The sequence below is a fragment of the Lolium perenne genome, chromosome 1 (genome assembly GCF_019359855.2).
Source record: "Lolium perenne isolate Kyuss_39 chromosome 1, Kyuss_2.0, whole genome shotgun sequence".
Taxonomy (NCBI): domain Eukaryota; kingdom Viridiplantae; phylum Streptophyta; class Magnoliopsida; order Poales; family Poaceae; genus Lolium; species Lolium perenne.
This window is the reverse complement of record NC_067244.2, coordinates 162,564,859-162,573,466: the sequence shown is the minus strand read 5'-3', so window position 1 is coordinate 162,573,466 and position 8,608 is coordinate 162,564,859. Positions and strand designations below refer to the sequence as shown.

The window sequence follows — 8,608 nt, the reverse complement described above, 5'->3', positions numbered from 1 at the left end:
TGAGGATGTTGCAACCTTTGCCAAGAAGAAAGAAGATGAAGGTCCTAATTCATGTTGTTACAAGCTCCTTGACGAAGTTTGCTTCTTGAGAAGACACGATGCAAAATTCTTGGAAGTCATCTCAACTCAAGAGAAGGCCTTGGATGAATACTACCGCTTGAGTAAGGAGAAGGTGTAATGTTGTGATCACGAAGAAGAGATTGCCACTCTAAAGAAACACAAGGCCAAGCTATTTGAAGCAAATGAGAGGCAAAATGAATCCTTGTTGGAGTGGATCCGTTTGAGCAAAGAAAATGTCACTTGTTGTAACCATGAGGATGAAATTGCGTATCTTAAGAGAAGCAAGGACAAACTTATGGTGATCAAGCTTATTGTGACGCCCCGGAACCGGTACCATGAGGATTCCAGCGAACCCGCCGAAATCCGCACGATATCGATACAGTGACGCCCTCCGACACGACGTGCGCGACGAATCACACACGTGATGCCAGAGGAATTAACACGAGCGGTAACATTACAACAGGATTACAATAGAGCCCACAAGATACATATATTACAACAACGACTCCAACGAGTCAAGATACAAATATACAATACAAAGATCCAAATCATACAGAAGATCGAATACGTCCGAGTACGGACAAGATACAAATTGGACTAAGAGTCCTGAAGATAACCAGTGACGTCCATAACCCTGCCCAGGCCAAGCCGGAAGGGTAACCTTGCTAACGTAGTCTTCATCAAACGTATCTTCATACCTGCCCAGTTATATCCCGTAGAAGCAGCAATAAGTACGGGTTCGTACTCAACAAGACGTCAAGACGTATAAGCATTCGTCAACCAGTCGTCCTTTGTACTTGAGGCACGTAGGGGACTTAGAGGACGCAAGAGGAACATCATAGGCAATATGGTGGGGTTAAGCGGCAGCGCGAAAGCACTAAAAACCTATAGAGACACTCTACAACATTCGTCTAATCAGAGAAGATGAGAGAGCGCATAAACTAACCGTTCTATACTCTGCAAACATAACACAGCCAATGTGTTCCCCCTTCGCAAAGAAGTACTTACAAAGGCACTCACACTGTTGACAAGTTTTAACCATTTATTATTAAAGTTGTGCTAACTTACTACACTAGTTATTTTGATTGAAACAACAGGTGTAAGTTGTCTATGGTCGAGTCATACAGCTCCAAGTCGTCCATAACCGCGGACGCGGCTTATCGATAAGATTGTAACCCTGCAGGGGTGCCCAAATGTGCCCACACGCACGATCAACCCACTTACGACAGGTGGATATCACGACACGCACTCTCCTTCACTACAACAATGTCCAGGAAGCCACCTAACTAAGTTAACCCGTTTCGGAGCCCGATCGAAACTCCGACGCGGACTTAGCTGTTTGCGTCTACGGCTTTCGGATGGAAACAGTGCCAGCAGGGTGAATCCATCTTCAGCAATACGTACCGCATCCTACGAGCGTGCAAGAGACAACGGGGTTACAAGGCAACATGGCTTCCCCAAGAGTAACATCATATCATCTGACCACAAAGAAACAAGCTTGCACGCCCGGGAGAAACAAAACAAACATCCAAACTAGTTGTGGCCACTGGACAAAGCTGTAGATTCCGGCAGTGGTCGAGGGGAGACCCGGTAAGCATACCCACGTGTGGTTAGAGCGCTCAGTCTCGGAACAGATAACAAGAACTCGTGTCCTAAATTATTTAGGAAACACAAGCGAGCCGTCATAAAATGATCAGCTGACCCACCGATGCCTCCGCTAAACAATTGTCAGCAACTGAAGTAACCATGATTCTTCCCAACATATAACCCGATAAGATAACAACAACGGTAACGAGATAAAACAGCACTAGCATGCACTACGACTCGCAAGGCAGACCCGAAACCAAACAACGGCTGTAGGCGGTGGTGGTGGCAATATAGGCTGCTTGAGGTAACAAGTGGAAAGGACACGTGACAAGAACGCAACTTAAGGATAGCATGAGGGAGAAGGCAAAATAAAATAGGTGAGCGACTCCTGCAGGGACAGGAGTATAGGGGAAATGCTTGACTGTTAAAGCTTGCCGAGGAACATCCGGAGGACTTGTCGTATCTCACCACACCACTTCGCGATCCTATCCGGGAAGAAGCAAATGCTGGAACAAACAACGTATGCAAGTCTTACTACTACGGGTAAAGAATCAGCATGCTCGAGATGATATGCATGACATGGCAGATATGATGCGATGCATTTATCCAATCTAAGCGGAGTCGGAACCCCGGACACACCAATTAGGTTAGAGTTGCATTTTCTATCGTCAAATTTAAGGGTGGATTAGCATGGTACAACATGGCAAGGGTGCGCTACTTCAAAGTTAAACGGAGCGGGGAAACCATAGTCGGCGTCCGAAATACTCCGCATATATGTGAGGTGAAATGCACAAGCTATCACGACGCGACATGATGCGAGATGCAAACAGATGAATGGATGGTATATTCATGTTCAGTGCATTTTTCTGATCAATTTTCATATACAACACTTTTAATTTGGAGTTACCAATTAAAAGTTATTAATAGATTTGTTTTATTATCAATTAAAATAAAAAACAGATTTATTTTTTTGGGGTAAGGACCCGAAAACAAAATCCGGACAGGGGAAGGACCCCGGGTTGATTTTGCAAGATACAGGGTGGTTTGTAGAAAAACAACAGAGGCAGGGGCTGCGGGTTGGAACTGAAAAGGTTGCAGGGGGCTAACAGCAAAACGTCTAGATCTAGATCTGGTGGGGGTTTTCTCACCGAGGATGGGCTTAGCCCGAGAGGATGACGGATGGGGCCCGCGGGTCGACGTGGAGGCCAGCGTGGCAAAGGTTGCGCGACGTGGGGTTGCCGTTCGCGGCGACGAGAGGACGGTGACTGCAGCGAGGCGGCATGACGCGCGCGGGCGAGATAGGGCGCCCCGGGTTGCGAGACTTGGCGCACTGGACTCGCCTCGCTGGTGCGGACCAGAAGGTGGCGGCGCCGTCGAGAGGGGGTCACCGGAGAATGCCGGCGGCGAGGCGCTGCGGAGAACGGCCGGCATCAACACGGGGAGAACAGACCAGGAAGCAAAGAAGGAGGTGAGAGTGTCCAGGAGGTAGAGGGAGGCACCAGGAACTCGGTGGTGACCTCGGTGTGGCCATAGGCGGACGAACGGCGCCGGAATCGTCCACGAACTACGGCGGCCGGAGCGGGGGAATCAGTGATTTGGCGACGGTAGAAGGCTCCCCCGGTCGATTCCGTGCACTAGGAGGAAGAGGGGAACGAGGCGGAGCTCGGGGTGGCGTCGGCGAGATGAGGGGTGGTCGGAAGCGGCGGATTGGCGGTGAGGAGGTGCGGCAACCATGGGGAGACTTGGGGTTTCTCCCGTGCTTCTTTCGTGGAGAGGAAGAAAAAGTGGAGGGGAGAGAGGCGTGGATGGCGTGGTGGTTGAGCTGTCTCCAGAGAAAAAGGCGAGGAGGACAGGTGGCCGTGGCGTCGGTGGTGGAGGACCACGGCCTCATGCACCCTGCGTGCTCTCCAGGTCGCTCTCCATCGTGAGAGAAAAAGGGGAAAGAAGAGAGGCTGGCGAAGGGGTAAGCAGGCCTGGGCTTGGGCCAGAAGGAAGGGAGGTGGACTGAGCCAGGAAGAGAAGGTGGGCCACGCCGGTGGGGGAGAGGGAAGAGAGAGAGAGAGAGAGAGAGAGAGAGAGAGGGCTAGACTGGGGAGAGAGGAGGTTGGGCCAGAGAGGAAGGAGAGGCCCAAGGGAAGCGGGATTTCTTTTTATTTTAAAATCTGTCTCCTCTCCTTTTGTTTAGAAAACTGTTTTGAATTTTGGGGCAAAGATGAGAGGGAGATTTAAAAAATAGTTTCAAAATATTTACTTTATTGTAACCAAACAAATCACATTGTATTCAAAACTTCTTTGTTGGAAAATATTAATTATAAAATAAGTGATAAGAAGGAAGAGAGAGATTAGGGTTTTATTTAAGGGACCTTTATTTAAAGGAAGAGACAAGGGGGTTTACAAAATAGTTTTATTTAATAAAATCATGGATGATATGATGCATGATGCATGATGATGCATAAAAGAAAAAGAACAAACAAAATCTATAGGGGTACTACCCTGGTCCGTTACAATCGACACCACTAACAAGGAACCTCGCCCCGAGGTTCCACCTCAAGGTACGGGGGGGGGGAGAGGTGAACTATCGGGTCTTCAGGCGTCGTTCGATCTCCTCGACACCACTAACAAGAAGTCTTGCTCCAGCTTGGGCGGTCGACACCACCAACAAGAAGTCGTTGTCCCGGTGATGATGATGACTCCGGAGAAACAAAGGAATGAGTAACAGTCACACGGATCCACCAATTCAGGTAGCAAGGGCGAATAGTAAGAGTAGTCGGTATGGGGGCCAATCCATCCCGCACCCAAACTATTAACCCTGAACATAAATAGAAGAATCGTGTAACCAACTCTCGGATCTCAGATTGACGATATCGACAAGCATTGACGGCAAGGATTCGACAGAGTCAAAGAACAAAGAATTGTAGAAAGATCAGAGAGGCATAGATGACATCAATGGAGAAGACGAAGGTTAGGCGCCGGTGATGTTCTTCTGTCAGAAATCTCCAGAGATCGGTCCTAATAGGTGAAGGCATAGATCGTCCAACCCACGTCGGAACCTAAGACTCAGAAAACTCAGATAAGAGAGAAGACTCAAAACTCGCAAAGGTAAGAAGAGAAAGAATAGAGATAAGGAGTAAAATTAGAGCTAATCAAAGCTATCCAACGAATTTTCCGAAAATAGGTTTTGACACTAGACACAACGTCCGTTGGCAAGGTTATCCTACAGGCTGGACTAGTGGGGTACCGTCAACCTGAGGCTCTGATACCAACTTGTAACGCCCCGGAACCGGTACCATGAGGATTCCAGGGAACCCGCCGAAATCCGCACGATATCGATTCAGAGACGCCCTCCGACACGACGTGCGCGACGAATCACAAACGTGATGCCAGAGGAATTAACACGAGCGGTAACATTACAACAGGATTACAATAGAGCCCACAAGATACATATATTACAACAACGACTCCAACGAGTCAAGATACAAATATACAATACAAAGATCCAAATCATACAGAAGATCGAATACGTCCGAGTACGGACAAGATACAAATTGGACTAAGAGTCCTGAAGATAACCAGTGACGTCCATAACCCTGCCCAGGCCAAGCCGGAATGGTAACCTTGCTAACGTCGTCTTCATCGAACGCATATTCATACCTGCCCGGTTATATCCCGTAGAAGCAGCAATAAGTACAGGTTCGTACTTAACAAGACTTCAAGACGTATAAGCATTCGTCAACCAGTCGTCCTTTGTACTTGAGGCACGCAGGGGACTTAGAGGACGCAAGAGGAACGTCATAGGCAATATGGTGGGGTTAAGCGGCAGCGCGAAAGTACTAAAAACCTATAGAGACACTCTACAACATTCGTCTAATCAGAGAAGATGAGAGAGCGCATAAACTAACAGTTCTATACTCTGCAAACATAACACAGCCAATGTGTTCCCCCTTCGCAAAGAAGTACTTACAAAGGCACTCACACTGTTGACAAGTTTTAACCATTTATTATTAAAGTTGTGCTAACTAACTACACTAGTTATTTTGATTGAAACAACAGGTGTAAGTTGTCTATGGTCGAGTCATACAGCTCCAAGTCGTCCATAACCGCGGACGCGGCTTATCGATAAGATTGTAACCCTGCAGGGGTGCCCAAATGTGGCCACACGCAGATCAACCCACTTACGATAGGTGGATATCACGACACGCACTCTCCTTCACTACAACAATGTCCAGGAAGCCACCTAACTAAGTTAACCCGTTTCGGAGCCCGATCGAAACTCCGACACGGACTTAGCTGTTTGCGTCTACGGCTTTCGGATGGAAACAGTGCCTGCAGGGTGAATCCATCTTCAGCAATACGTACCGCATCCTACGAGCGTGCAAGAGACAACGGGGTTACAAGGCAACATGGCTTCCCCAAGAGTAACATCATATCATCTGACCACAAAGAAACAAGCTTGCACGCCCGGGAGAAACAAAACAAACATCCAAACTAGTTGTGGCCACTGGACAAAGCTGTAGATTCCGGCAGTGGTCGAGGGGAGACCCGGTAAGCATACCCACGTGTGGTTAGAGCGCTCAGTCTCGGAACAGATAACAAGAACTCGTGTCCTAAATTATTTAGGAAACACAAGTGAGCCATCATAAAACGATCAACTGACCCACCGATGCCTCCGCTAAACAATTGTCAGCAACTGAAGTAACCATGATTCTTCCCAACATATAACCCGATAAGATAACAACAACGGTAATGAGATAAAACAACACTAGCATGCACTACGACTCGCAAGGCAGGCCCGAAACCAAACAACGGCTTTAGGGGGTGGTGGTGGCAATATAGGCTGCTTGAGGTAACAAGTGGAAAAGACACGTGACAAGAACGCAACTTAAGGATAGCATGAGGGAGAAGGCAAAATAAAATAGGTGAACGACTCCTGCAGGGACAGGAGTATAGGGGAAATGCTTGCCTGTTAACGCTTGCCGAGGAACATCCGGAGGACTTGTCGTATCTCACCACACCACTTCGCGATCCTATCCGGGAAGAAGCAAATGCTGGAACAAACAACGTATGCAAGTCTTACTACTACGGGTAAAGAATCAGCATGCTCGAGATGATATGCATGACATGGCAGATATGATGCGATGCATTTATCCAATCTAAGCGGAGTCGGAACCCCGGACACACCAATTAGGTTAGAGTTGCATTTTCTATCGTCAAATTTAAGGGTGGATTAGCATGGTACAACATGGCAAGGGTGCACTACTTCAAAGTTAAACGGAGCGGGGAAACCATAGTCGGCGTCCGAAATACTCCGCATATATGTGAGGTGAAATGCACAAGCTATCACGACGCGACATGATGCGAGATGCAAACAGATGAATGGATGGCATATTCATGTTCAGTGCATTTTTCTGATCAATTTTCATATACAACACTTTTAATTTGGAGTTACCTATTAAAAGTTATTAATATATTGGTTTTATTATTAATTAAAATAAAAAACAGATTTATTTTATTGGGGTAAGGACCCGAAAACAAAATCCGGACAGGGGAAGGACCCCGGGTTCATTTTGCAAGATACAGGGTGGTTTGTAGAAAAACAACAGAGGCAGGGGCTGCGGGTTGGAACTGAAAAGGTTGCAGGGGCTAACAGCAAAACGTCTAGATCTAGATCTGGTGGGGGTTTTCTCACCGAGGATGGGCTTAGCCCGAGAGGATGACAGATGGGGCCCACGGGTCGACGTGGAGGCCAGCGTGGCAAAGGTTGCGCGACGCGGGGTTGCCGTTCGCGGCGACGAGAGGACGGTGACTGCAGCGAGGCGGCATGACGCGCGCGGGCGAGATAGGGCACCCCGGGTTGCGAGACTTGGCGCGCTGGACTCGCCTCGCTGGTGCGGACCAGAAGGTGGCGGCACCGTCGAGAGGGGGTCGCCGGAGAATGCCGACGGCGAGGCGCTGCGGAGAACGGCCGGCATCAACACGGGGAGAACAGACCAGGAAGCAAAGAAGGAGGTGAGGGTGTCCAGGAGGTAGAGGGAGGTACCAGGAACTCGGTGGTGACCTCGGTGTGGCCATAGGCGGACGAACGGCGCTGGAATCATCCACGAACTGCGGTGGCCGGAGCGAGGGAATCGGCGATTTGGCGACGGTAGAAGGCTCCCCCGATCGATTCCGTGCACTAGGAGGAAGAGGGGAACGAGGCGGAGCTCGGGGTGGCGTCGACGAGATGAGGGGTGGTCGGAAGCGGCGGATTGGCGGTGAGGAGGTGTGGCAACCATGGGGAGACTTGGGGTTTCTCCCGTGCTTCTTTCGTGGAGAGGAAGAAAAAGCGGAGGGGAGAGAGGCGTGGATGGCGTGGTGGTTGAGCTGTCTCCAGAGAAAAAGGCGAGGAGGACAGGTGGCCGTGGCGTCGGTGGTGGAGGACCACGGCCTCATGCACCCTGCGTGCTCTCCAGGTCGCTCTCCATCGTGAGAGAAAAAGGGGAAAGGCGAGAGGCTGGCGAAGGGGTAAGCAGGCCTGGGCTTGGGCCAGAAGGAAGGGAGGTGGACTGAGCCAGGAAGAGAAGGTGGGCCACGCCGGTGGGGGAGAGGGAAGAGAGAGAGAGAGAGAGAGGGCTAGACTGGGGAGAGAGGAGGTTGGGCCAGAGAGGAAGGAGAGGCCCAAGGGAAGGGGCATTTCTTTTTATTTTAAAATCTGTCTCCTCTCCTTTTGTTTAGAAAACTGTTTTGAATTTTGGGGCAAAGATGAGAGGGAGATTTAAAAAATAGTTTCAAAATATTTACTTTATTGTAACCAAACAAATCACATTGTATTCAAAACTTCTTTGTTGGAAAATATTAATTATAAAATAAGTGATAAGAAGGAAGAGAGAGATTAGGGTTTTATTTAAGGGACCTTTATTTAAAGGAAGAGACAAGGGGGTTTACAAAATAGTTTTATTTAATAAAATCATGGATGATATGATGC

General features: G+C 48.8%; 1 long non-coding RNA gene across 2 annotated transcripts; it reads right to left on the bottom strand.

Moving 5' to 3' along the window:
- Positions 1-509: 509 nt before the first annotated feature.
- On the bottom strand, positions 510-3,429 carry LOC127310589 (uncharacterized). Of its 2 annotated transcripts, XR_011744222.1 has the most exons (3): positions 3,147-3,429; positions 2,796-3,058; positions 510-2,153 (listed from the first exon to the last, which is right to left on the bottom strand). It is a non-coding gene; the product is annotated as an uncharacterized lncRNA (long non-coding RNA). The 2 variants fall into 2 exon arrangements; XR_007857393.2 differs by having other exon boundaries at positions 2,796-3,429.
- Positions 3,430-8,608: the final 5,179 nt, after the last annotated feature.